This window comes from Palaemon carinicauda, chromosome 6, assembly GCF_036898095.1.
Source record: "Palaemon carinicauda isolate YSFRI2023 chromosome 6, ASM3689809v2, whole genome shotgun sequence".
In the NCBI taxonomy this organism is placed as follows: domain Eukaryota; kingdom Metazoa; phylum Arthropoda; class Malacostraca; order Decapoda; family Palaemonidae; genus Palaemon; species Palaemon carinicauda.
The window spans coordinates 134,891,468-134,918,414 of NC_090730.1; the positions used below are offsets into that span (position 1 = coordinate 134,891,468).

The 26,947-nt window shown below is 39.5% G+C and overlaps 1 long non-coding RNA gene across 3 annotated transcripts; it reads right to left on the reverse strand.

The window, feature by feature from the left end:
- Positions 1 to 22,532, reverse strand: LOC137642196 (uncharacterized). 3 transcript variants are annotated; one of them, XR_011044680.1, is made up of 5 exons: positions 22,409 to 22,532; positions 4,088 to 4,251; positions 2,528 to 2,669; positions 556 to 800; positions 1 to 121 (listed from the first exon to the last, which is right to left on the reverse strand). It is a non-coding gene; the product is annotated as an uncharacterized lncRNA (long non-coding RNA). The 3 variants fall into 3 exon arrangements; XR_011044682.1 differs by lacking the exon at positions 556 to 800 and having other exon boundaries at positions 107 to 121; XR_011044681.1 differs by lacking the exons at positions 1 to 121; positions 556 to 800 and having other exon boundaries at positions 2,493 to 2,669.
- Positions 22,533 to 26,947: the final 4,415 nt, after the last annotated feature.

A 26,947-nucleotide genomic window follows, 5' to 3' on the forward strand; every position in this document is an offset into this window, starting at 1 on the left:
GTCATTTTTTCTAGTCATCTTGTTCCTGACTTCCCGCTACATCTGCTGCTTTACTGTTGACGTTTCAAGTTCAGCCTGTTTGTAATTCCTTTCTTGTTTCAAACTCGAGTTTCAAATACACCTGGAAGAAATCAAAGCATATAGTATTCATATCAAACCTTTTGACTGTTCCTATCTTTGTTAGAAGTAGACACACTTTACCTAAGAAATATCAAGTTATATTTGTCAAAACGTATTAAATAAAAATATTTTATATTCTCCTCTGAATCAGATTAAAGTTTTTAACAAAAATATATTAATTATGGATTTTTTGGTGAAGGTATATTACTAATTCCTCTTTCTTACCTTTCAAAATATATATAAAGTAATTGTCCTCCTACCCATTGAAAAACCAGTTTCAACAATTACTATTGCATGAAGTTGAACAGAACAATTTGAAAAAGTTTTATATATTCAAAATCTTACAAGTTATTATTCACAATTCTACAAATTTTACACGACAATCCTACAAGCTATACATTCACAATCTTAAAAGTTACACATCCACAAACTTACGCACACCACGCAGACAATTGATGAAGGTTGAAGGCGTCAAAGTTTAGTTCGTTTCATCAGAATAGATGCCCACTAGAACGTTAGCCAGGCAGAGAATTTTTTCCCCCAAACAAGAGGGCAGATTGGGGTGGGGCTTCGTGAGCAGAAAACATATTCCAAGGGTAACTCCTTTATTACGGCTGCGTTAAGATTTGATGGGTAAGTAGCTCCTTAAATTTATTTTCAGTAACTGCATTCATAAAGAACTGAAATGTTTATAGATAGCTTAATAAAAACAACAACAATAATAATAATAATATACTGCATATGGAAACTAAATGTTACTGAAATAACTTAATTTTCAAAACTTTCCTAGTGTTAACAACGTTCTTAATAGTTTCATAGTTAGATTCGTTCAAGTATCCCACATCCTTTTCTTCACAAATCATCATAACTTCAATATCTATTCCTTCATTGTTGGACCTGTTTAACCATGATGAAGAATAAGGGTTTTAAAAGTGTGTAAATTTTAAGTGTTGATTTCTTCCTCTACCGCTAGAGTTATTGGGTCCTTTGACTGGCTAGACAGTAATACATTGGATCCCTATATCTTGTCAAGGCTAATTCTTCTTTTGCCTACACATTCAACGAATAGTCTGGTCTATTCTTTCCACATTCTCGTCTGTCCTTATACACATTTCAACACTAAGATTACCAAACAATTCTTTTTCCTTCAAGGGTTCAACTACTGCAAGAGAAGAGAGCAAACAGAAATGAAGTTACGTTACGTAAGAGAAAAGAGCAAGCAAAAGTGAAGTTACATTATACAAGAGAAGGGAGAGCAAGGGGAAGTGGAGTTACGTTACGCAAGAGAAAAGTAAGTAGAAGTAAAGTTACATTACGCAAGAGGAGAGATAATATAAGTATTAAGTTACACACATCGTATTACACAACTCGATGTTATCAAGTACAATGTTTTATCATTTAGGTATATTTATATAACAAAAATAATGTTTTCTAAATAACTTTTTATTTTACTTCTCTTATACTACACAGCACAGCTCTATATTGTACTCTGCCCCCAGTTTGTTACTTTCTTGACAATCATCATTCAAAAATATTTTTTGTTCCGTTCATCACCGGTTCTGAATTACAGGATAATTATTTTCATATCAAAATCCCTGCACTTAAGATTAATATGATTATTTGCACCAACCGAGAAAGTATTTTATATTATCCAAATGTTATAATTTTATGAGAAAATTGGATTACCATGACTACCAAAGACAATAAAAAATACTTTCGTAGAAATCTGAAAAATACTGGGAATACCAACATTGAGCTTGTCTAAATCAATAGTACGTAAAGGTGAAACGTGCCGCAAGAAAGCCCTAAGGAAAAAAACATACGAAAATCAGGAAACTACGTGTAGAAAGAAAAACTACTCTACTGAAGTGTCTAGAAATTCAGTCTGGAAAGATCACTAAACCTGCTCTTAAGAGAATTACAAATCGGATCAATCGCGTAAGAACAACCAACATCTCTCAACCTAACCCGCAGCTGTAAGGAACCAACCAAAATCAATGTTCACATTACCATACCCCCAGCTTTAAGAAACCAAGAATATGCGACGAAGAGAACACTAGTAGAACACTCAGAATGCTAAAGAAAACTCTAGGAAATGCAGTACGAAAAAGACGGAAAAACAACGCAATAGGCCAAAGAAATAATAAGTACATCATATAAGAGACTACAATAAAACTCATTCCTTATAGAAAACTGTACAAAAATAAAATTAGAAAAAACGCTAAAAACCCGGGATCAGAAGAGACCTCTGTATGAAAAAGAAGATTGGAAAATTACATTAAACAAGTCAAATTACAGTAATATGAAAAGGGGTATTTAAATATATTCTAATATCAAACACCTACAACTACTTGTAATGTGAACTAAAAGTGTTTTTGCTACAACTGAAGTTTGTTAATGTCATTACAATTTCTCTGTAGTATTTTCTGTCATTTTTTCTAGTTATCTCGTTCCAGACTTCCCTCTACACCTGTTGCCTTACTGTTGACGTTACAAGTTCTGCCAGTTTGTAATTCCTTTCTTGTTTCAAAGACGAGTTTCAAATACACCTGGAAGAAATCAATGCATATAGTGTTCATATCAAATCTTTTGACTCGTCCTATCTTTGCCAGAAGTATGCATACTCTTTAGCTAAGAAATAAGTTATATATGTCAAAACGTATTAAATAAAAATATTTTATATTCTCTGAATCAGATTAAAGTTTTTATTAAAAATATTAATTATGGATTTTTAGGAAAGGTATATTACTAATTCCACTCTTGCATTTCAAAATATATATAATGTAATTGTCCTCCTACCCATTAAAAAAACAGTTTCAACAATTACTATTGCATAAAGTTGAACATCTGAACAATTTCAAAAAATTTTATATGTTCAAAACCTTACAAGTAATAAATATTCACAATTCTACAAATTTTACACAATCCTACAAGTTATACTTGTTCATGCACATTCACAATCTTACAAGTTACACATTCACAAACTTACACAGACAATTAATAAAAGTTAAAGGTGTATAATTTCAGTTCGTTTCATCAGAATAGATGCACACCAGAACGTTAGCCGGGCAAGCCCAACCCCGCACTGTGGTGCTCTACCTCAGCAGTGGCCTCCCCAGTACACAGCTTAACCTCACGGTCCCGAGCTGTGATCGATCCGCCGCCATCCGAAGGATAGGGAAACACCTTACCACTGTACTAGCCAGGAAGCCCATTCGTTATATGATAAATCTTTCATCGAATGACAGGCAAATATCTAACAGCTCAAAATTAAGAATTACAAACACTAAAGTAACTTATTGATTTTATAACAGTAAAAACGCAGCCGTTTCTACTCCACTGCAATATAAAGACTTCGGCCATGTCCTTATTCATGTGTGGGGTTTAGCCAGTTTTTACTCTCCCCCCCACCCCTGGCCAGTGCCAATTGGTGATGGTGGGACTGTTCGTTAACACACCAACCTATAGAAAAGATTTCACCAAGTCATGGTTTTAATTCTACTCTCGATTTGAATTATTTTAATTTTCTATATCAGACAAATTAGTTGTGAATTTCGGGTAAATTTACATTTATCACCAAATTACCTTCCCATCAAAACTAACTTAATCCGAGAAGTATACAATGGTAACTAACGCCAAATACTATGCTCAAATGTAAAAGCTTTTTACAAGTCTACTAAATTTCCCTTCTACTTGAACTAGGTACCTAATGAACGTTTGATTATTTATAAAGTTTCCGTCTCTAATGTATCAGACTTCCTTATTACTAAATGCGACCAAGTAATTTAAACATTTAACTTTGGAAATAATTTTTTCACCAGGAATGACTTCTCCCACTTGAAATCCACCAAGTTCTAATTCCCAATAAAAATGATTACTTGAATTTTCACGTTTTATAGTTAAATTTGAACAGAATTTTCAAAATTTTTATTTGACTTACAGGTGCAATCAAGTTTTATCCACCTACCAGTATTGAAGGGTTTGAATTTGTGGGTAAATTTCCAGGTAGAATATCCTTTGAATTGATTTACTTTACTTCAACTGAATGAAATCTTCCATTTAAAAATTTCTCTAGTTCGTTCCAGTTCATCGTTCAAGCTTCCGCACCTCCATCAGTATGGTCATACAATCCTGTAAAAGAGAATTCATTACTGTGAAAATATTTCGGGCCTTCTTAAAGACTGATTTGAAGACATTTATTACCAGCGAGAATATGCTCATTTTCTTACTTGCTAAGATTTGTCGTTAAAGTGATAATAGCATTATTAGAATAGTAAATTTCTACTACAATTTCAGCCGAATATATCCCAACGGTTTTTAAATAATCTCAATTTGCTTCCCCCTTAAACTACATGATTAAAACACCTAGTAAAAACGCCCGCCCAACTACTTGTGTATGAAGCTGCCGAAATAATTTTGACAAAATTGAAAGCATTTCAATGCCCAGGTCATTATCTATTTACTTAACACAAATTCTAATTACAGTGCATTAATTCTAAATTCAAATCAATCGCTTTTTGCATCTGATTTATAAAAAAATAAATCACATCCTCACCAATTTCATGAAAACTTCTATACGTCTGTCAATATAAAAAATAGAATTAATTCAATAATTACAGTAACTAATATCTGCGTCTAACAAGATATCACAAAACGATCAAAATAAAATGCAATAATATTTGCCAGGAAAGCAATTACCTTGAAAAGATAATTTTGGAGAAATTTAAGTAAACGTCACGTATCAAGACCTAAATCTACGATAAAAGGAAAATGACAAACTTAGAGTTTGTATTTTTCCTAACATACAAACCCAAATTCTTTACTATAGGAGATATTCTAGCGCGAGGTGGAAAATACGGCAGAAAACCTTTACAAGGTCGTTAACGACCGGGCCGGTAGTTATCCACCTGTTAGTGGTGGGGGAAAGCCGGTCGATACTTACGTTATACCTTCAATCGAATTCTAGCTAGGACTATTTTTTGAGGGCGGTGACGGAGGGAAGATTTGTGTAAAGAATTCAGATTTGTATGTTAAGAAAAATAAAAACTCTGTTATAAGTTTGTCATTTGTTCCTACACATGATACAAACCCTCATTCTTTACTATAGAAGACAGTATTGAGGCCAGGGTGGTCGATGAGTTCCCTATTCCTAGGGAAGATAGTCCCCAGACTATTCTCTTGACGAAAAAATCTCCCGTTAAACTTTTCTTTGTAGATCCCCATAATCTTAGCACGACTGAAAGTTTGTAATTACGTGGAAACAAATGTTTCAGGATGAAGAGGGTCAGGAGCATTCAACTCGGACCCTTTCATACTTAGGATTCCCCAGACCTTGAAAAGGGGAACCCTCGTGACTACGAGTATAATTTATACCCTGTGAAAGGAGTCAGATGAGTTTCATACCTTATTTCCATTGGCAAGTCCAGCTGAAACTGGCTACAGACTAGGATACCCAGAGGGGAGGGAGACGGAAGCGCAGAAGATAGATGGATTTCCTAAAAACCTAGTGTAATACAGAATCCTCGGCCAATGGCTACTGTCCCCTGAAAGGGCGTAAGGTAACTACAGCACCTGCTGACCTGCCACAATAGGCCCTATAGAAAAGGTGTTTAGAGACCTGTGTGTCACATCGGTTAAATGTTGAGTGGTGAATGTAGATTGGCGTTTCCAGAGTCCAGCGCTTAAGACTTTGGAGACTGAAATTTTTTTTTCAAATGCCAGTGAGGCAGCCACTCCCATAACTTGATGGACTTTGGGTTGAGCTGCCTCTGGGTCTCCATGAATGGCTCTCGCAATAACTTTGAGCCAGAAAGAGATGGTGTTGCGAGAGATTCTCTTCTTTACCTTGTTGGTACTGAGGAAGAGTTGATCGAGGCATGGTCTGAAAGGTCTGGTGCGCTTCAGGAATTTCCTTAGTGCCCTGACCGAGCACCGTAGCAATTTGTCTATATCCTGTGTTACCTTATTGAGGCTAGAAAATTGAAATTCTCCAAACATCTCATCGGCTGATGAAGGATTCTGAGTTTCGGCCACAAAGCCTGGCACGAAGTTGAGCGAGACTTCGTAGGACAGACCATGTAGTTCACCGACCCTTTTTGCCGAGGCCAGAGCTACTAGAAAAACTGTCTTAAAGGTTAGAAAGTAGTCAGAGGTCATATTTAATGGCTCATAGGGTGGACCCTTCAAGGAGCGTAAGACCAGGGACACGTCCCAAGGTGGTGGTCTAATCTCAACTGAGGGGAAAGATCTCTCAAAACCTCGAATCAAAAAGGTGATAACCTCTGAGGTGGAAAGGTCAACCTCTCTCAGTCTACAGATGAGGCTTAAGGCTGAACGGTAGCCTTTAATTGCCGAGACTGAGAGGAGTTTTTCCTCTCAGAGGTACACAATTAGTCTGTCACTAATGGAAGAGAGGGATCGAGTGGAGACATGCCTCGCCCTCTACACCAAGCTGCAAACACACTTCATCTTGCTTGGTAGAGGTTTGTGGAAGATTGGCGCAGGTGTCTGGACATGTGCTCAGCCACCTTCCCTGAAAAGCCTCTGCTTCTGAGGAGTGACTGGACAGCCTCCAGGGTGTGAAGCTTCAGGAAGGGGATTCTCAATGGGGGACACCACTGTGTGGCTGCGTCAGCAGAAGAGGTTCTGGAGGAAGAAACCTTGGAACCTGAACCAGCAGGGAAAGAAGGTCTGTGTACCATTCTCTGCTTGCCCATGCTGGAGCTATTAGGGTTAGCTTCAGTTTCGGGAGGTCCTGAGTTTGCTGATCACCCTTCTGAGCAGGCAAAAGGGTGGAAGGGCATATGCGTCCAGGTTGTCCCAAGAATGTTGAAGGGCGTCCTGGATCGCTGCCTGATGGTCTGGAACTGGGGACCCGTAGCGGGGAAGTTTCGCAATCAGAGAAGTGGCGAACAGGTCTATTGTGGGGAAACCTCACAAAGCTATTACTATCTTCGCTACTCAAGGATCCAAAGACCATTCACCACTCAACACTTGGTAATGCCGGCTCAGTTGATTCGCCACGATGTTTCTCCGGCCCAGAATAAACCTGGCTGTGAGAGAAATGTTGTGACCTTCCGCCCACTGGCAAATCTGGACCGCTAGCAGACAGGGGTCTCTTGCCAGAGTACCCCGTTGTTTGTTGCTGTACGAGACAGTTGTGGAGTTGTTGCTCATCAGCACCACCTCTCGTCCTTGTAGATCTTTTACAAAGTATTTTAGGCCTTTCCAGGCTGCTAATAATTGCAGGTGATTTATACGGAGAGTTTGTTCTCTCGGAGACCAAACTCCCGATGCTAATTTCGGGCCTAGGTGGGAACCTCAGTCCCGTAGCGACGCGTCCCAAAAGAGTTTTAACTTCGGATTGGGGCTTTGGAGGGGAATGCCCTTTTGGGTACTCTTTCTGGTTGACCACCAATGAAGATCTTGTAACACCAGAGGTGCAACCTCCACTGACAAGAATGGGGAATCGATCTTTTGAGACCAATGAGTCTTCAGATGGCACTGGTGACTTCTCATTCTTGATCTTCCGCCTGGAACTAGTTTTTCCAGGGAGGAAAGATGGCCCAGAATTCTCTGCCACAACTTGGCTGTAGGAGGCAGTGGAGACAAGAGAGTTGGGCGATGGATTGTTCCAGTCTCCAAAGTCTGTCTACCGAAGGGAACACCCTCCCTACCTGGGTGTTGATGATCATACCCAGATAGTTTAAGACTTGGGTTGGAATCAAACAAGACTTCTCTGCGTTTATAAGGATCCCCAGATCCTTGCAAAGGTCTAGAAGTCTTCTCAGGTGATCCAGAGCTAGCTCCCTGGACGAGGCCAGGAGTAGCCAATCGTCTAGGTACCTTAGCAGTCGTATCCCGTGCTTGTGAGCCCATGAGGAAAAGAGCTCGAAAACCCTCGTAAAGACCTATGGGGCGGTCGAGAGGTATAGGACTTTGAACTCGAAGATTCGACCCTGAACCATAAAGCTCAGGAATTTCCGATATGCGCGATGGATCAGCACTTGGAAATATGAGTCTTAAGTCCACAGATGCCATAAGTCTCCTGGACTCACCACTTGGATCACAGAGGCTGCTGCCACCATTTTGAATGGAGTTAGCTTCACAAACTGATTCAAGGTGAGATCGATTACTGATCTCCAACCTCCCTAGGCTTTCTCTACCAGAAAGAGGCAACTGAAAAACCCCAGGGAGGTGTTGGAGACCTCTTGTATGGCACCTTTTAGAAGCATGTTCTGGATCTCCCGAGCTAGGGCGTGCTGTTTCCCGGGATCCCGAGGGACCGGGGAGGACGAAATCGGGGGAGGAATTAGAGGAGGAGGAGAGCCTATGAAGGGGATGCGGTACCCCCAACGAAGTACCGTGATGGTCCATTGCATGGCCCCCATAGCCTTCCACTTCCTCCAACTCCCCTGCAGGCACCCCCCTTTGCACTGCGAGGGGGGAGTAGTGACCCTATTTCTGTCTAGGGTTCCTCCCTCTGCCTTTAGCCTTGGAAGGAGCCCCTTTCCTCTGCCCATAGGTCTGGCTATAAAACAGGGGCGGCTGAGGCTCTTGGCTGGAAGTGGAGTTACGGTTGTGGTTTTAGATTGTGGAGTTGGCTGCTGTTGCATTGTGCGAAGGGAGGCAGCCTTTTGCAACACGGTATCCTGCGTCTCTTTCCTCCAAGTCTCTAAGGCAGAGGAAACTGCTTGTTTAGTGAAGAGGAGAGGTTGCAGAAGGTACGAGTTTCTTGAATCTGACTTCTCGGCTTTACCGATGCTCCTAGTTAGTCTGGAATCTACTGATTCCCTCCTTTTGATGACCCAATTGCCCCACATGGTTGCAGTTGTAGCAGTTAGAAGTCCATTGTCTTGGCTCCAGCAGCTAGGACTTCCTGTAGGGATTGCATGGAGTTTTGGTTTGATAGGTCTTCGTGACTTGCTAGGTAGCTGACTGATCACGTGTCAAACCAGGTTAATGCCTCCAGACAGGTCTTTGAAACTGCTTCCATTGCCGAGGCTTCTTTGGCAGTGAAGGACACTGGGAGAGAAGTGTGTGTCTCTGAAGAGCAGCCAGGTGTGAGCCTCGCTGTGAGGGGATCCAGGGTCAGAGGAAAAGGGTTGGCGCGTCTGACCTTGTAAAAGCGCTTTTGCATTGAAAACGGGAATTATAGAAGTTTATGGGATCCTTGCGACTTCAAGGAACCCGTTTCCCCAGAGACTGCCGGCGAGACCTTCCTCAGACGGCCTGCAGTGTGAATAGACCAGGGAAGTTCGATTCTGGTCTTAGGGTTTGGTGGAGGAGGACAGTGTGTCTAAAGCTGGAGCGTTGGTATGTCGAGGCGACAGATGTAGATCGCTGAGGCCTGAGATATTACACAGTTCTTAGAGCCCTCAGATAAGAGAACTTTAAGTCCTTTGATGGTTGCTCTTCCGAGGAATCTTCCGGTTGCGCTAATTCCTCGAGAGGAAAAGCGATAGAAGTCAAGAGTGTCTGGAGGTAACGGCGAAGTAGGAGACTCCATTGCCATTATTCCAAGGGAAGGCTGAGCGCTGGATAATGGCGCCCCGAGCGCCTGACCTTGCCTGGAAGTCGATGGTCTAAGCGTAGGTGACCGAATTATCGGTACTGTCTTATAAGATTCGTAGAGATTCCTCTTTTTGAAGGGTCTGAAGAACGAGGAAGAAGAGGTTGCAGTGATCGGCAATCTGGCCTTTTCCCTCTGCTCTCAACCGAGGAGAAGAAGGGTTGAACCCCTGCGTCTTCTTCCGAGGTTCTCGTGAGGCTCTTATTCCGTAACTCATTAGGGAGCAAGGGAACAGGAGCTTTCCTGTCTGAAACAAGAGGGCGAGGTGATTAACCCGACACAGATATGCCCGGAGACTTGGGCGATCGGGAGGTTGAAGGACAGGAGCGCGCTCTCTCCGATAATACGTATCGACGGTGAGAAGTGCTCTTTCTCCCTTTCCTAGAGCAATCTGAGCTCCTCAAACTAATATGTGAAGGAGAGGGATCGCGCTCAGTGCGCTTTTTCCTTGTCCGCGCTCCAGGCGCAATTAGATGAAAAATCGTGGGGAGAGCTTCTCCAACGGGAGCGCTTATTATGCTTTGGAAAACTCACTTGTGACTGAGCAAGAACGTATCGTAGCGCTCTTTTTCTTGAAGCGCCTAGATGATCCCTCGCGAGAGGGAGTCGATAACGAGGCAGAACGATGACGCGAGGAAGCGCTCTTATGTTTGTGATGAGAGTGCTTATAGTCTCTCGGCGAGACATTTCGTGAAGAGATAGAAGGTGATGAGGAGCGAGAACGATTATGTCTCTTCCTTATGTCGCCTGTCTCTCCGACGAGAACGTCTGGGTGAAGGAGAGCAAGCTCTCCTTTTCCTCTTCTCTCTCTCCCTCCTAGCTTCCGAGGAGGGCGAGGACGATGGTGATGATGATGATGATGATGAGGAGGAGGAGGAGGAGGAGGAGGAGGAGGAGGAGGGGGAGGTACTGCGACGTTGATGTTTTATAGAAGTGCAAGCGAGGTGCCAAGTAGGCGCCGCCGGAGCTGAATTTATTATATCTACTGAAACTTCTGCAGGCGCCGACTGTTTCGACGGGGTGTAGGCGAGGTCTGGAACTCCCGAGGGTTCCAAAACAGAAGTGACCCAAGGTAAAACTATGCCCGCGAGGAACTGGTTCCATACTTCCTCCGAAGGAGAACCAGGGAGTCCAAGGGCAAGCCATACCGCTCATACATGATCTGGAATGGAAGCGGTAATAGTGTCATTCCCGGTGGAGGAAAAATTGTCCCAGTGGGAGGGGCAACGTGATCCACTTGACCAAGGGGAAAGGGGGGTAAGTCAATGGTGCCGCTCTTCCTTGACTTTCCCCTGGAGGATGGAGGCAAGGAAGAGTCTGAAGGGAGAGATCGAGAGGCCGAAGAAGAGGCCCGAGACTCCTTACCTTTCGACGGCAAACCTGGAGGTAACAAATCCTTTTTGGATTTCTTCCTCTCTTCACGAACTTTTCCCACTGCGAGGGCGACCATTCTCTACATAATTGGCAGGGGGAGCCTTCAGAACACCTATGACCTCTGCACGAAGGGCATAGGGAATGAGTATCTACCTCCGGTGTGACAAATGTGCCACATGATTTAAAGAAAAAAGAAAAAGTTGATCAAAAACACAATAAAGAAAAGCTAGTCTGCCAGTCAAACAAAAGCAGGAGCAGCGGTGTTACCACTGCGACGGTTAGAATTCGATTGAAGGTATTCAGTAGCTACCGACCAGCAGTCCCCCACCACTAACAGATGGATAACTACTGGCCCGGTCGTTAGCGATCTTGTTAAGGTTTTCTGCCGTATTTTCCAGCTCGCGGTAGAATATCTCCTATAGTAAAGAATTAGGGTTTGTATCAAGTGTAGGAACAATTATGTTTTGTAGAAAATCCAAAGATCTGAAAAATAAATTTAATTCGTACCTAAAAACTTCAGTGTGATTTAAGCCATATTCTTAAATATGATTCAAAATCGAAGAAATGCAAGTTATCTAAAGTATAACCTTTCATGAAATGCTAAAGAAATATAAAACTTGAAATGTGAGGTTCCTTTTGTAGAAAAATATTTTAATTTTAAAACTCGAAAGGGTAGATATAGGATACTTTAAATTATAGCCAAATACGTGAACTATATATTCTTCCTACTTGGTATCTTGTATTTTATGGATTTCTGACTTTGATCTTCGTCCAACCACCCGTTTATAAATTGAAGACCACCTTGTATAAAAGTTGTGGGGTACCCGTGTTTTTTTTTTTTGGGGGGGGGGGGAGGTGGTTAGGAAATGCCAAAATAACAGCAATTTGCATCAATAACGATGGTCAGAAATGCAAAATAAACTAAATAACCAGTTGGAAAAATTTATGGTTCATGCAAGTGGCTGAAAATTAAAGTATAAATTATTTATGATTCACTTCATGTCGTCCTAATGGTCTTTGCTCCACCGTGGCGTGCAACACTAGCAAATTTAACATTATACCACTGCTCTTATGTTTTGGCCAGTGCTAGACGATAGGCAGCTCTTGCAAGCCTCGTGGGCCATTATTTCAGGGAATCTTTTTAACTTTCACATGAGCAACAATACCTATATACTGTATGGCGATGTTTTCATCAATCAACTGCCTTTATGGCATTACATTAAGCTTCCAAAAAAGAATTACACTAAATTTCGAAAGAGATTGCACTTCCCTTTTGGAGAAGTCGATATGTGATGGGGATGTTGGAAAAAAATGGTCACGGTAATGTAGAAAAATATTCGGGAACTTTTGCGTAGATATTTGGATGCACTTGCTTGGTTAAAAACCCGGCAATGATTACACCACAAATAAAAAGAACAGCTGGCAAAAGAGAACGTAAACTACGCACAATAACTCCATCAGTCTCTGAATTGTAAACAATGGAGTTAGAGTAGCCTTCACTCTTCAAATTTTAAACAGCCGATACCCAAGTTATTATGCAGCAGCCCCCCTTAAATATATGAAGAAAGCTAACAAACTAGCCAGAATTCATCCCTTTTTTTAGAGCGAATTCCAGTTTTACTAGTTTATTGCAGTATCATATACTAACCACAAAATTTTCACAACTGTAACCAGAGTTGCTAAAGCTGCACAAGTGCGTAACCAGAATTGCTAAAGCTACACAGGTGCGTAACCAGTGTCGCCAAAGCTGCACAGGTGCGTAACCAGAGTCGCTAAAGCTATACAAGAGCATAACCATAGTCACTAAACCTGGGCAAGTGCAAAAACAGTCCCCAAACCTGCGTAATCAGTCTTTAAACCTGCACGAGTAACCAGTCGCATAACATGCACAAGTGCGTAACCATTCACTAAACCTGCACAAGTACGTATCCGGAGTCAGTAAACCTGCACAGGTACGTATCCGAAGTCAGTAAACCTGCACAAGTGCGTAACAAGAGTGACTAAACCAGCACAAGTGTGTAACCAGAGTCACTAAACCGGCACAAAAGCGTAACCAGAGTCACTAAACCGGCACAAAAGCGTAACCAGAGTCACTAAACCGGCACAAAAGCGTAACCAGAGCCACTAAACCGGCACAAAAGCGTAACCAGTCACTAAACCGGCACAAAAACGTAACCAGAGCCACTAAACCGGCACAAAAGCGTAACCAGAGTCACTAAACCGGCACAAAAACGTAACCAGAGTCACTAAACCGGCACAAAAGCGTAACCAGAGTCACTAAACCGGCACCAGGGCGTAACCAGAGTCACTAAACCGGCACAAGGGCGTAACCAGAGTCACTAAACCGGCACAAGGGCGTAACCAGAGTCACTAAACCGGCACAAGGGCGTAACCAGAGTCACTAAACCGGCACAAGGGCGTAACCAGAGTCACTAAACCGGCACAAAGGCGTAACCAGAGTCACTGAACCTGCACAAGTGGTTAACCAAAGTAACTAAACTTAAATGTGTAACCAAACTAAAACCTTCACAAATGTGAAACTAAATTCACCAAGCCTTCACCAGTAACCAAATTCACCAAACCTTCACCAGTAATCAAATTCACCAAACCCTCATATGAGTAACCAAATTCACCAAACCTTCACCAGTAATCAAATTCACCAAACCCTCATATGAGTAACAAAATTCAAACCTTCCAGTCACTAAGCTTACATGCGTAACCTAAATCACTAATCCTGCACGTGTAATCAAAGTCGCTAGACCTTCAAAAGAGTGTAATCTAATTCACTTGACCTTCACAAACGTGTAATTCAAGTCACTATACCTTCACAAGCGTGTAATTTAAGTCACTGTACATTCACTAGCGTGTAATCAAAGTCACTAAACCTTCACTAGCATGTAACCAGTCACTAAACCTTCACTAGCGAGTAATCAATGTCACTAAACATACACTAGCGAGTAATCAATGTTACTAAACATTCACAAGCATGTAATCAATGCCACTAAACATTCACAAGCGTGTAACCAGTCACTATTCTTGCAAGAGTAACCTAAATTACTAATCTTGCACAAATGAGTAACCTAAGTCACTACACCTTCACAAGCGTGTAATCAAAGTCGCTAAACCCTCACTGGCGAGTAATCAATGTCACTAAACATTCACTAGCGAGTAATCAATGTTACTAAACATTCACAAGCATGTAATCAATGCCACTAAACATTCACAAGCGTGTAACCAGTCACTATTCTTGCAAGAGTAACCTAAATTACTAATCTTGCACAAATGAGTAACCTAAGTCACTACACCTTCACAAGCGTGTAATCAAAGTCGCTAAACCCTCACTGGTGTATAATCAAAGTCACTAAACCTTGACTAGCGTGTAATCAATGTAACCAAACCTTCACAAGTGTGCAACTAAATTCACTAAACCTGCACATGTGTGTAACCAGTCACTTGACCTTCACAAATGTACAACCAGTCACTAAATCTTTACAAACGTGTAACCAGTGACTAAACCTTTACAAGTGTGTAACCAGTGACTAAACTTGCACGAGTAACCAAAATCACTTATGCTGCACAAACGAATGTCCAAAGTCACTAAATCTCAACTACTGTCATAAAGTCACTAAACCTTCACACATGTGTAACCAGTCACTAAACCTTCACACATGTGTAACCAGTCACTAAACCTTCACACATGTGTAACCAAATAAACCAAACCTTCACAAATGTGTAACCAAATAAACCAAACCTTCACAAATGTGTAACCAAATACACCAAACCTTCACAAATGTGTAACCAAATTCAAGAAACCTTTCACAAGTGTGTAACCAATGCCACCAAACCTTTCACAGGTGTGTAACCAAATGCCACCAAACCCTCAATAGTGTGTAACCAAAGTCACTAAACCTTCAAAATTATGCAACTCAAGTCACCAAACCTTCACGAGTGAGTAACCAAATTCACCAAACCTTCACGAGTGAGTAACCAAATTCACCAAACCTTCACGAGTGTGTAACCAAATTCACCAAAACTTCAAGAATGTGTAACCAAACTCGCCAAACCTAAACAAGTGTGTAACCAAATTCTCCAAACCTAAACAAGTGTGTAACCAAATTCACTAAAACCTTAAAAGGGAGTAACAAAATAAACCAAAACTTCAAGAATGTGTAACCAAACTCGCCAAACCTAAACAATTGTGTAACCAAATTCTCCAAATCTAAACAAGTGTGTAACCAAATTCACTAAAACCATAAAGAGGAACAAAATTCACCAAAACTTCTCGGGTGTCACCCAAGTAACTAAACCTTCACAAGGGTGTCACCAAAGTCACTGAACTTTCACAAGCATATAACCAAATTCACAAAGCCTTCATATTTGTGTAACCAAATTCACCAAACCTTCACATGTGTAACCAAATTCGCCAAAACTTCACTAGTGTGCAACCAAATTCGCTAAAACTTCACTAGTGTGCAACCAAATTCGCTAAAACTTCACTAGTGTGCAACCAAATTCGCTAAAACTTCACTAGTGTGCAACCAAATTCGCTAAAACTTCACTAGTGTGCAACCAAATTCGCTAAGACTTCACTAGTGTGCAACCAAATTCGCTAAAACTTCACTAGTGTGCAACCAAATTCGCTAAGACTTCACTAGTGTGCAACCAAATTCGCTAAGACTTCACTAGTGTGCAACCAAATTCGCTAAGACTTCACTAGTGTGCAACCAAATTCGCTAAAACTTCACTAGTGTGCAACCAAATTCGCTAAAACTTCACTAGTGTGCAACCAAATTCGCTAAAACTTCACTAGTGTGCAACCAAATTCGCTAAAACTTCACTAGTGTGCAACCAAATTCGCTAAAACTTCACTGTGTGCAACCAAATTCGCTAAAACTTCACTAGTGTGCAACCAAATTCGCTAAAACTTCACTAGTGTGCAACCAAATTCACTAAAACTTCACTAGTGTGCAACCAAATTTGCTAAAACTTCACTAGTGCGCAACCAAATTCGCTAAAACTTCACTAGTGCGCAAACTAATTCGCTAAAACTTCACTAGTGCGCAACCTAATTCGCTAAAACTTCACTAGTGCGCAACCTAATTCACTAAAACTTCACTAGTGCGCAACCAAATTTGCTAAAACTTCACTAGTGTGCAACCAAATTCGCTAAAACTTTGCTAGTGTGCAACCAAATTCATTAAAACTTCACTAATGTGCAACCAAATCACTAGTGTGCAACCAAATTCGCTAAAACTTCACTAGTGTGCAAACAAATTCGCTAAAACTTCGCTAGTGTGCAACCAAATTCGCTAAAACTTCAATAGTGTGCAACCAAATTCGCTAAAACTTCAATAGTGTGCAACCAAATTCGCTAAAACTTCACTAGTGTGCAACCAAATTCGCTAAAACTTTGCTAGTGTGCAACCAAATTCACTAAAACTTCACTAATGTGCAACCAAATCACTAGTGTGCAACCAAATTCGCTAAAACTTCACTAGTGTGCAACCAAATTCGCTAAAACTTCGCTAGTGTGTGCAACCAAATTCGCTAAAACTTCAATAGTGTGCAACCAAATTCGCTAAAACTTCACTAGTGTGCAACCAAATTCGCTAAAACTTCGCTAGTGTGCAACCAAATTCACTAAAACTTCACTAGTGCGCAACCAAATTCACGAAACCTTCACTAGTGTAAAGAATTCACTAAACCTTCACTAGTGTAATCAAATTCTTCACTAATGTGCAACCAAATCACTAGTGTGCAACCAAATTCGCTAAAACTTCACTAGTGTGCAACCAAATTCGCTAAAACTTCGCTAGTGTGCAACCAAATTCACGAAACCTTCACTAGTGTAAAGAGTTCACTAAACCTTCACTAGTGTAATCAAATTCACTAAACATTCACAAGTGTGTGCCCAAATTCACCAAACATTCACAAGTGTAACCAAATTCACTAAACATTCACAAGTGTGTAACCAAATTCACTTAACCTTCAAAAGTTGGCAAACAATTCACTAAACCTTCACTAGTGTGTAACCCACTTCACTAAACCTTTAAAAGTGTGTAACCCACTTCACTAAACCTCTACAAGTGTGTAACCCACTTCACTAAACCTCTACAAGTGTGTAACCCACTTCACTAAACCTCTACAAGTGTGTAACCCACTTCACCAAACCTCTACAAGTGTGTAACCCACTTCACCAAACCTCTACAAGTGTGTAACCCACTTCACCAAACCTCTACAAGTGTGTAACCCACTTCACCAAACCTCTACAAGTGTGTAACCCACTTCACCAAACCTCTACAAGTGTGTAACCCACTTCACCAAACCTCTACAAGTGTGTAACCCACTTCACCAAACCTCTACAAGTGTGTAACCCACTTCACCAAACCTCTACAAGTGTGTAACCCACTTCACCAAACCTCTACAAGTGTGTAACCCACTTCACCAAACCTCTACAAGTGTGTAACCCACTTCACCAAACCTCTACAAGTGTGTAACCCACTTCACCAAACCTTTAAAAGTGCGTAACCCACTTCACCAAACCTTTAAAAGTGCGTAACCCACTTCACCAAACCTTTACAAGTGCGTAACCCACTTCACCAAACCTTTAAAAGTGCGTAACCCACTTCACCAAACCTTTAAAAGTGCGTAACCCACTTCACCAAACCTTTAAAAGTGCGTAACCCACTTCACCAAACCTTTAAAAGTGCGTAACCCACTTCACCAAACCTTTAAAAGTGCGTAACCCACTTCACCAAACCTTTAAAAGTGCGTAACCCACTTCACTATACCTGTAAAAGTGCGTAACCCACTTCACTATACCTTTAAAATGTGTAACCCACTTCACTAACCCTTTAAAATGTGTAACCAACTTCACTAAACCTTTAAAATGTGTAACCAACTTCACTAAACCTTTAAAATGTGTAACCAACTTCACTAAACCTTTAAAATGTGTAACCAACTTCACTAAACTTTTAAAAGTGTTGTCAAATTCACTTAACCTTTAAAAGTGTTGTCAAATTCACGATATCTTCACTAGTGTTGTCAAATTCACGATACCTTCACTAGTGTTGTCAAACTCCCGATACCTTCACTAGAGTCAAATTCACGATACCTTCACTAGTGTCAAATTCACGATACATTAAGTGTTGTCAAATTCACGATACATTAAGTGTTGTCAAATTCACGATACCTTCACTAGTGTTGTCAAATTCACGATACCTTCACTAGTGTTGTCAAATTCACGATACCTTCACTAGTGTTGTCAAATTCACGATACCTTCACTAGTGTTGTCAAATTCACGATACCTTCACTAGTGTTGTCAAATTCACGATACCTTCACTAGTGTTGTCAAATTCACGATACCTTCACTGTGTTGTCAAATTCACAATACCTTAATTAGCGTTGTCAAATTCACGATACCTTCACTAGTGTTGTCAAATTCACGATACCTTACGTGTCGTCAAATTCACGATACCTTCACTAGTGTTGTCAAATTTACGACTCCTTCACAAGTGTGTAACAAAATTCCTTAATCCTGCACAAATGTGTAACCAGATTCATTAAACAAACAAATGTGTAACCAAATTCGCAAAATCTTCACAAAGGGCTAACTAAATTGATTACACCTTCACAAGTGTAAATTCACCAAACCTTCCCTAGTCTAAGGTCGGGTATACATGGTCAAACTGCTCTTCGAACCCGCTTGTCAAACGGTTCGAAGATTGTTCCAGTTTAACGGTTTGTTGAACCCGGTTGTCGAACCCGATCGTCCAACCTGCTTTAAGGCGGGTTTACACGGCCGAGCAGCTCGCCGAGCCTGGTTGTCGAACCTACATGTAGAACGGCTCGAAGAGCTTTCAGACAGTACATCGAACCTCAGTGTGCCTCGTGCTAAAACAACGTCAACATGTCTCTCGACCAGGACGATTTGATAGCCATTGCTTTAGCAGTGGCACTAAGAAGAAAAAAAAGATCAAAGTGGATGAAGGACTGGCTACTAAAAAGAGACATTTTCAAACACCAACTTGCTTGTTATTATTATTATTATTATTATTATTAATATTACTAGCCAAGCTACAACCCTACTTGGAAAAGCAATATGCTATAAGGCCAAGGGCTCCAATAGGGAAAATAGCCCAGTGAGGAAAGGAAATAAGGAAATAAATAAATGATGAGAATAAATTAATAAATCATTCTAAAAACAGTAACAACGTCAAAAATTAGAACCAGATGACTGGCGCAATTATTTGCGTATGGATGAAGACATATATTGATATACTGAATCGTTTCAGCCCTTTGATTACTTATGAAGATACAACTATGAAGAAGGCCATAACTCCACATGAAAGACCAAGTGTCACTCGTGTGCAGTCAGGTTCGAGTTCTTTCAATATTTCATGCAGAGCCGCTATTCCTTTGTTTCTGGTTACTTTATTGGAATAGTCTTTTGATTTAACTTTCCCTAAAGCTGGATGAGCCCGATATGCATGTATGAAATCAAGTACGACTTCCTTCTCATTCTTGCTTTCATTAATGGCCGCCATTATTCATTTCTTTAATGATATTTCCTCGAGCAGGTTTGAATAACAACTGAGGTTCGATGCTCGACACCCGTTCACACCGTTCGTCAAACAACGTAGCTCCGCCCACAAAAGTCAAGATGAGCCTGACTTTCATCGAGCCGATCGGCGAACGCGCTCGACAACCAAATAGCCCGTTTACACGCTCGAACATCAGTTCAAACACAGGGTTGTCCAGCCAGGCTCGACGAGCTGCTCGCCCGTGTAAACCCCGCTTTAGTAACTGTTCGAGAAGGCGTCTGACAGTCAAATCAATCGTACAACAAACCTTCAGTTTCTCTCCCGCTATTTGTGTAGTCAAGTTACCGTCGCCTCCGCTTTACCTCTCAACCAGGGTGATTTGATTGCTATTGGCTTAGCGTTAGCACTAAGGAAAAAAAAAAAATTTAAGTGGATGAAGGACTGGTTGCTAAAATTAACTAACACCAACTTGCTTGTTGATTTGAAATTTAAAGCCAGATGACAGACGTAATTATTGCTACATTGCTATACTGAGGAGTGTCACCACTTCCATTATGAATGGAGATCCATCTCACAAAGGCCTTAACTCCACAGTACGGATTGAGTTCTTTCAATATGCCATGAAAAGCAGATATCCCTTTGTTTTTTGGCAATTTTATTGGAATATTCCTTTAGTTTTGACTCTCCATAAGGCTGGATGGTCCTTTTAAGTTTGTATGAATTGCAGTGAGACCTCCCTCTCGTTCCCCTTTTCAATGATGTCCTCCATAATTCAAGTCCTAGGATGATGTTTCCTCATTGGTTTGAAAAACGAAGTTTGATGTTCGACGCGCGTTTGCAAATGTAAACGGTTTGTGGACAATGAAACCCCGTCCACCAGAGTCAGGCTAATCCCGACTTTCTTCGAACTGTTCGACAACTAAATACCAGGGTCCCACGCTCTAAGATCACTACAAACACTTGTCTGTCGAACAGCGTTCGGCGAGCCATTCGACCGTGTAAACCTGGCTTAACAAGATTCACCAAACCATGTGTATAACTAAATTCACCAAACCTTAAGTTAACCAAATTCACTAAACCAAGTGTGCAACCAGAGTCAATATACCTTCATAAGTATTTAACCGAAGTCACTAAACAATCATATTTGTTTAACCAAGTCACAAACTTCCATATTATTTGCTAAGCTCCCTCATTGCCATGTAATGCTTTGTATTTCAATACATTTTTATTGGTAAATGTGTAGGAGAGCTCCGCGCTCGATTTAAAAGTTTCTAAAAGTAGAAAACGAAAGAAAACAGTAAATTAGAGCTACAGTTACCTTGAAACTGTGAGATAATCCTCCTACAACCACCTAACTCTTACACAGAAAATGTAAGCATAAACCTACTACTACAATTATGGGGGACCCCAGTGGGAAGCGGGGTTTTTGGGTGGGGGGAGGAGGAGAAAAGTGATTTTTTGGGGCACTACTGAACCTAATACAACTACCTACCCTACCCTGGGGGCCATGTACCCCTACCTAGGCCTACCGGGGGGGGGGGCTCCGCCCCCCTGCGACCCCCCCTTAAGGCCACAGTAATTTTCAGGGCACCACCGAACCTAAGACACCCACCTAACCTAGCCTATGGGGCCCTGTACCCCTACCTAGGCCTACCGGGGGGGGGGGGGGCTCTCCTACACATTAACCTTTTTATTTATTTTCCTCTGTAAGAACTAAGATTGTAACTTAGAAGTAGCCAAGTTTGAAGGGCAAGCGTGTGAGAAACTTGTGTGCAATGGTCGAATTAAGTTTAAAAATTAGGATATCTAATTCAGTGCAAGTCGAAACTGAGGACTTTACTTCCTTTAATTAAGTAGGTAATAATTCTTTCTCGTTACCTTCAACACTAAAAAGTGTAGCAGCAGCAGTTGTATGAAATTAGTACCGATGTCAATGTAATTTTACTAAAAAGTGGACAAAAGTGAAAGTATGCAAGTATTTAGGTTACATATATTAGATATAAAATCGGTAAAAGATTTAAGTCTTGTCCCTATATAAACACAAACCTCGGAACTTTTATATAAGACATTCAACTCTTGATTAAAATCACTAGATTCCCTTGACCAAAACAAGATTACTTTAATCAACACATCACCTACGATAGAAAACCGGACAACAGTTGCATATGGAAACAGACCTCGGTCTATAAATTTTGATTTTGTATCAAACAAATAACATAGAAACTTAATAGCCCAAAATGACCAATACATCAAAGACTTTTATGCAAAATTTCAAGACAATTATGCAAAAGAAAACTAAGCAGATATCAATTTTAAAAGATATCGAATAAATTTCAGTGCCAAAATCCTCTCGATGGCAACGAACAGTTAAGAGTTGCATGAAAATGTTTTCCCCAGGTTAGCAATACAATGAATGGTACAAAATACAGTTTCACGGGCTATACTAAAAGCTTCCAAAGAGAGAATTAGATTTTATAATACAAAATTTTTATAACTTTTACTGCTTTGTATGTGTAAGTACTCAACCAGAAATCTCGAAGAATGCATACGAGAACATTTATTTATAAAAGAACGTGAAACCCCTTTTCAAGCATGTAAGACTCGTAAACGAAAGTATGAGGAACTGAGTGAAAAGCATGGAGTCTGGATAGTTTGACACGGCAATTTCAGCATAAAAATCAATTTCGCAAAAAAGCACTTTAATTTCACGGAGTGTAATACTTGTAATATGGAAACGAATTTTTCAACGAAACATCATGAATGTAAAGTCCATAAAAAATCTTTAAAAAGAATACTTACATATAATATCCACAATTTAGGTTCACTTCCTGAGTCCTAAGACATAAATAGCTCTGAACAGTCTGAAAGTTTAGAATGTAGAACTTTGAAAATCAAGGAGGCAGAACTCCTTGTTCTGCCGTCCTTGGGAGACCGGTGGCTCCATCTGTTTTTGGTCTTCATGACCATTATTGCTTATGTAAATCCTAATTTTTTTTTAGAATTGTCCATTGAAGCCATTTTATTGATACTGAAGAACAGTTTTATTATGATTATAGCAAAATTTCACCTCCAGCTAAATTATCAAAAAAGTTTCTGCTGCTTACCTAGCACAAAGGATTATCAATTTTTAAATATTTTCAACATTCTTTTGTGAAAAGCAGAATAACACTAATTGCATAGGTGAAAAAAAGTGGATGGAAAATAAAAATAGGGCACAACTGAAGTGAATCACTTGGCAAGATCTACTCTCTTATCTGGTACACATTGTCATTTTGCTTCAAAATATATGGGATACAAGTATTATTTCAATAATTTCAATACTCCTTTAGATAATAGAGCGTTCAAGAAAATTGTTTTGCAATCAATTTGGTAGCATTGTTTCGAGCATTTTAGGAATCAAGGTGTGGAGGAACGTTTAAAATTAACTGAGTATGGAAATGTGCTTTTATTCGTTAATTACCTTACATGGATACAACTGCCTTTACCTAAAACTCACCTTCAAAATATGCAATTTTTCTGCACACCGTTATCGCATTGTGTTTATACTCTTACATTGACGTATTCTGATAAGTGGCTAACCAGTTGTCACAATTTTAAGACTACTACATACATAAGATAATGCATATATATAGTTAAAATGGCAGTTATTAACAGATAGGAGAGAGCTTACTTACTTTTACTACCTTCTCAATGTCATATTTTGATATGTTGCCAACTCAAAGCCTCTACTTCACTCACGAAATAATCAGCAAACGTGTTTTTGATGTCATTTGCTCCCGGTCCAGCTCGTACATTCATAAAATGTTCAAGCTTTTGCTAATCCATTTATTGTTAAAGACTTCAAAAATGAAACCCATCGCGTTCTCTTACAAAGTTGTGAAATACATACAGTAGCTCTCTTTGACTTTGACAATTTTCATAGTGTTCCTTCTTATGGCTACATTAAGTTTCCATGCATACCAAATGCTTCATTCCCTAAAATACATAAGGAACACAATTTTTGAAAACCGAGCACAGTAACTGAGGTGTGGAGACCGCCTCAAGTGGGAAAAAAATCGCATAGTGAGAAAAGATCCTTAGAAATATAGGTGCGACGTTCAAAAAAGATTAACAGTAACCGTCTTAATAATAATAATAATAATAATAATAATAATAATAATAATAATGATGATGATGATGATGATGATGATGATGATGATGATGATGATGATGATGATAATAATAATAATATTATTAGATAATAGCTATATAAAGTAAACTATGTTAAAGGAAATCTTTTGCATACTTATTGATTTTTTATCGCGAAATTATAGCAGAAAGTCACTCATCTTAAATACATTTTTATGACATTTCTCGCTTATGAAAGTTAGTTGTGCATCTGCATAAAAGAAACTACTTTTGCGAAAGCAGCCGGGTTGGGCAAATGAAATGAAGACATAAACAATTTAATACAATATAGAATTAACAAAGAAAAACGAAGATAGATAGATACCAGTAAATAGGACATCTCTAAAATCAACTAACAATCGAAACTCATAACATCCTGTTCAGCAGAAAATGTTTGAACGTCTGAAGTTCAATTAATTGAACACCAAGATCATGAACTGAGATAAAACTTATAAAAGTACTGAGTAACACAATCTGGGAGGATCTGAATATAAATAGCATTCATAATTATATAGGTTGTATAACGAACTAATCAAACGACGTTGCCACACAGTAATTCCAAAATTAAGAATATAAAATCTCAAAAGCCATGAAGTTTTAGTACTACAATTCAAGATAAAAGAGAAAAAAAAAAAAAAAAAAATCCCTAGGATAGCCAAATCATCAGAATTCTTTCCTACACTGTATATTGATGCTTATGTATATAAGAAGATATAAAGCGGATATTTCTCAAAAGTAGATAGTCTATTATGAAACGCTCAATATCTTGAAAAAAAAAAAAAATCTGGAAACGGTTGTGGAAAATCAATATTTTCGGTGTACTAACACTTGATCTTGGGTTTCATTAAAGATTAAATTCATCTACATGATTTACAAAATAATTAATATCAGAGAAATCTCTGTTAATCATGACTATCAGCAATCGCAGCTCTAACCTCAAAGGGGATCGACGCAAAGGTATTAGCATGATCCGCTTTGATAAGAAAAAAAAAAGAAAAAAAAAAAAGAAAAAAAAAAACTTGTTTCAATGTCTAGTTACATGTATTTCAAATATTATGAAAATTAATGATCATTGAATATTATTTCAGAAATGGCTGTTAATTGCCTTCTCCAAAATCGAAGTTTTAGCGAAAGCTATGTATTCCCCTCTGTATGTTTGTTTGTTTGTGAGCAACTTTACACAAAAACTATAGTACCGATTTTGGCCATACTTGGTAATCATGTTGGATATGACCCAAGGATGAATTTGTGACATTTTGGATAAATTACAACGAAGTACAAGTACGCAGCAGTACTTTCAAAATAATCGCAATTTCAACCATGTTCAACGAAACTTGGTGGACATGTGGGGTATGACCCAAGGACAAATCCAGGTGATTTTCAAGAAAATACATCGAAATATTAGTATGCAGGGGAAGTTAAGAATAAAATAAACGTGTTTGAAGTGTCGAAGGCATGCTCTCTACTGAGTGCCCCTCTATTCACATTCCTGTCTCACCGAAAGGCCAATTAATACCTACTCTTTGTAATACATTAAACAAAAAAACATTCAACAATGACACCAAGAGATGCATCACTATCACACACAAATATGCGTATGACAATAAGGGGGTCATGATTAAGACGTTAAAACAGAGCGCTAACGTTTGAACTTCATTATTAGTACCTAGTGGTTTATGGTCGACACTGCAAACTGAATGAGGAGCATCATTAGCGGACATGATCTTACATATCCACTTCGACTAAATAAAAAACATTACATTTGAAAATACCGTTCAAGGTTGAAAGTAAACAAAAGATAAAGGTAAGATAACCTTTTGATAAACCATTAGGTATCTCTTGCTGTTCTACTAAGCATTTCTAAGATAATTTTCAACAAATAACAGGTAATGTCAGATAAAATTGAGTGAAATTATCGAATGATCATTCGCCGTATAAAGAGAAGTCTTATCCAAGATGAAGGGCTATAACAGAAGCCATAGTGATGTCCAAGACCAAAGGATAATAGTTTGATTTGTGGCGTAAGCGTCACAGACAACTGCTTACTGTAGCTAAGGAGTCTCTTATACCCTTATTAAGAAATCGTTTGCGAAGTATCTTAGTGTCTTTAGATGTAAAAAAAAAAAATAGAATGTGTAAAGAGCATCTCAGGCTATCCAGTGTATGTGTGGGCTGCACTTGGACAAGGATTAAGCATCAAAATGTCTGATTAACTCTTAAAAGACCCTAAATATTCTACTCCAAGTATTTTGGGATGTGGTAGCCTATTGGAAACGTTCCTGCCTTGCAATCTACTGGACTGGGGTTCAAGTCACGCTCGATGGATAATCTTAGTATCTGCGACTTGTGAGTTGCGGATGGCAGGCTTGGGGATGTCTACAAGTCTTTCTGCTAATTACACATCGGCCATTTTCTGGTCCTCCCTGTTTCTATTTTTGTTTTATATAGCTTGGTTGGAGATTGCGGCTTGGGCGCCGATCATATGTATAAATGGCTAGTCTCAAGGGCATTGTCACTAACCCTTTTCTCTGACAATTATGAACGAGTTCCAAGTCTTAAATCGTAGATGCAAGTGTGAAAACATATAATCACAGTTTATTACGCCTATCCCTAGGTCGTAATCCAATTAACTAAGTCCAATGAATAAATAGTGAAAGACTCGTGGTAGAGTACAAAGAAATAACAAACAACAACCTCGACGAGTTTATCAATTTTAGAATAAGTTGCATATGATAAGAATCAATAGGAGCAAATAAGTATTACATCGCTTGAAATAATAGAAATCACAAACCAGAGCCATTAATGCAATTCAGTGATAAATTAGGAAAAAATATATCAGTAACTGATAATATCTGCATAGTAAGGCCATTATTTCTCCATCATATCAATAGAAAGCAACAGATCACGAGTATGATAACAACTACACAAGAATCAGGCTTACCGTATGAGAAAGATGAGTTTAACAACGGTGCATGAAGAGAATACGCCTAATATCCAGACACTATGTTTTCCATGAACAAATCCAAAAAAAAAAGAAAAGAAAAAAAAAACGGACAGGGTAGAAATCCATCTTTTCTTTCCACAAACCTTACAGTCCCTAAGCAATACGGGTAATCAAGAGAAGTGAACAAGACGGAAATTCTAAAAAAAATTTTTTTGCTTTAGCGTTGC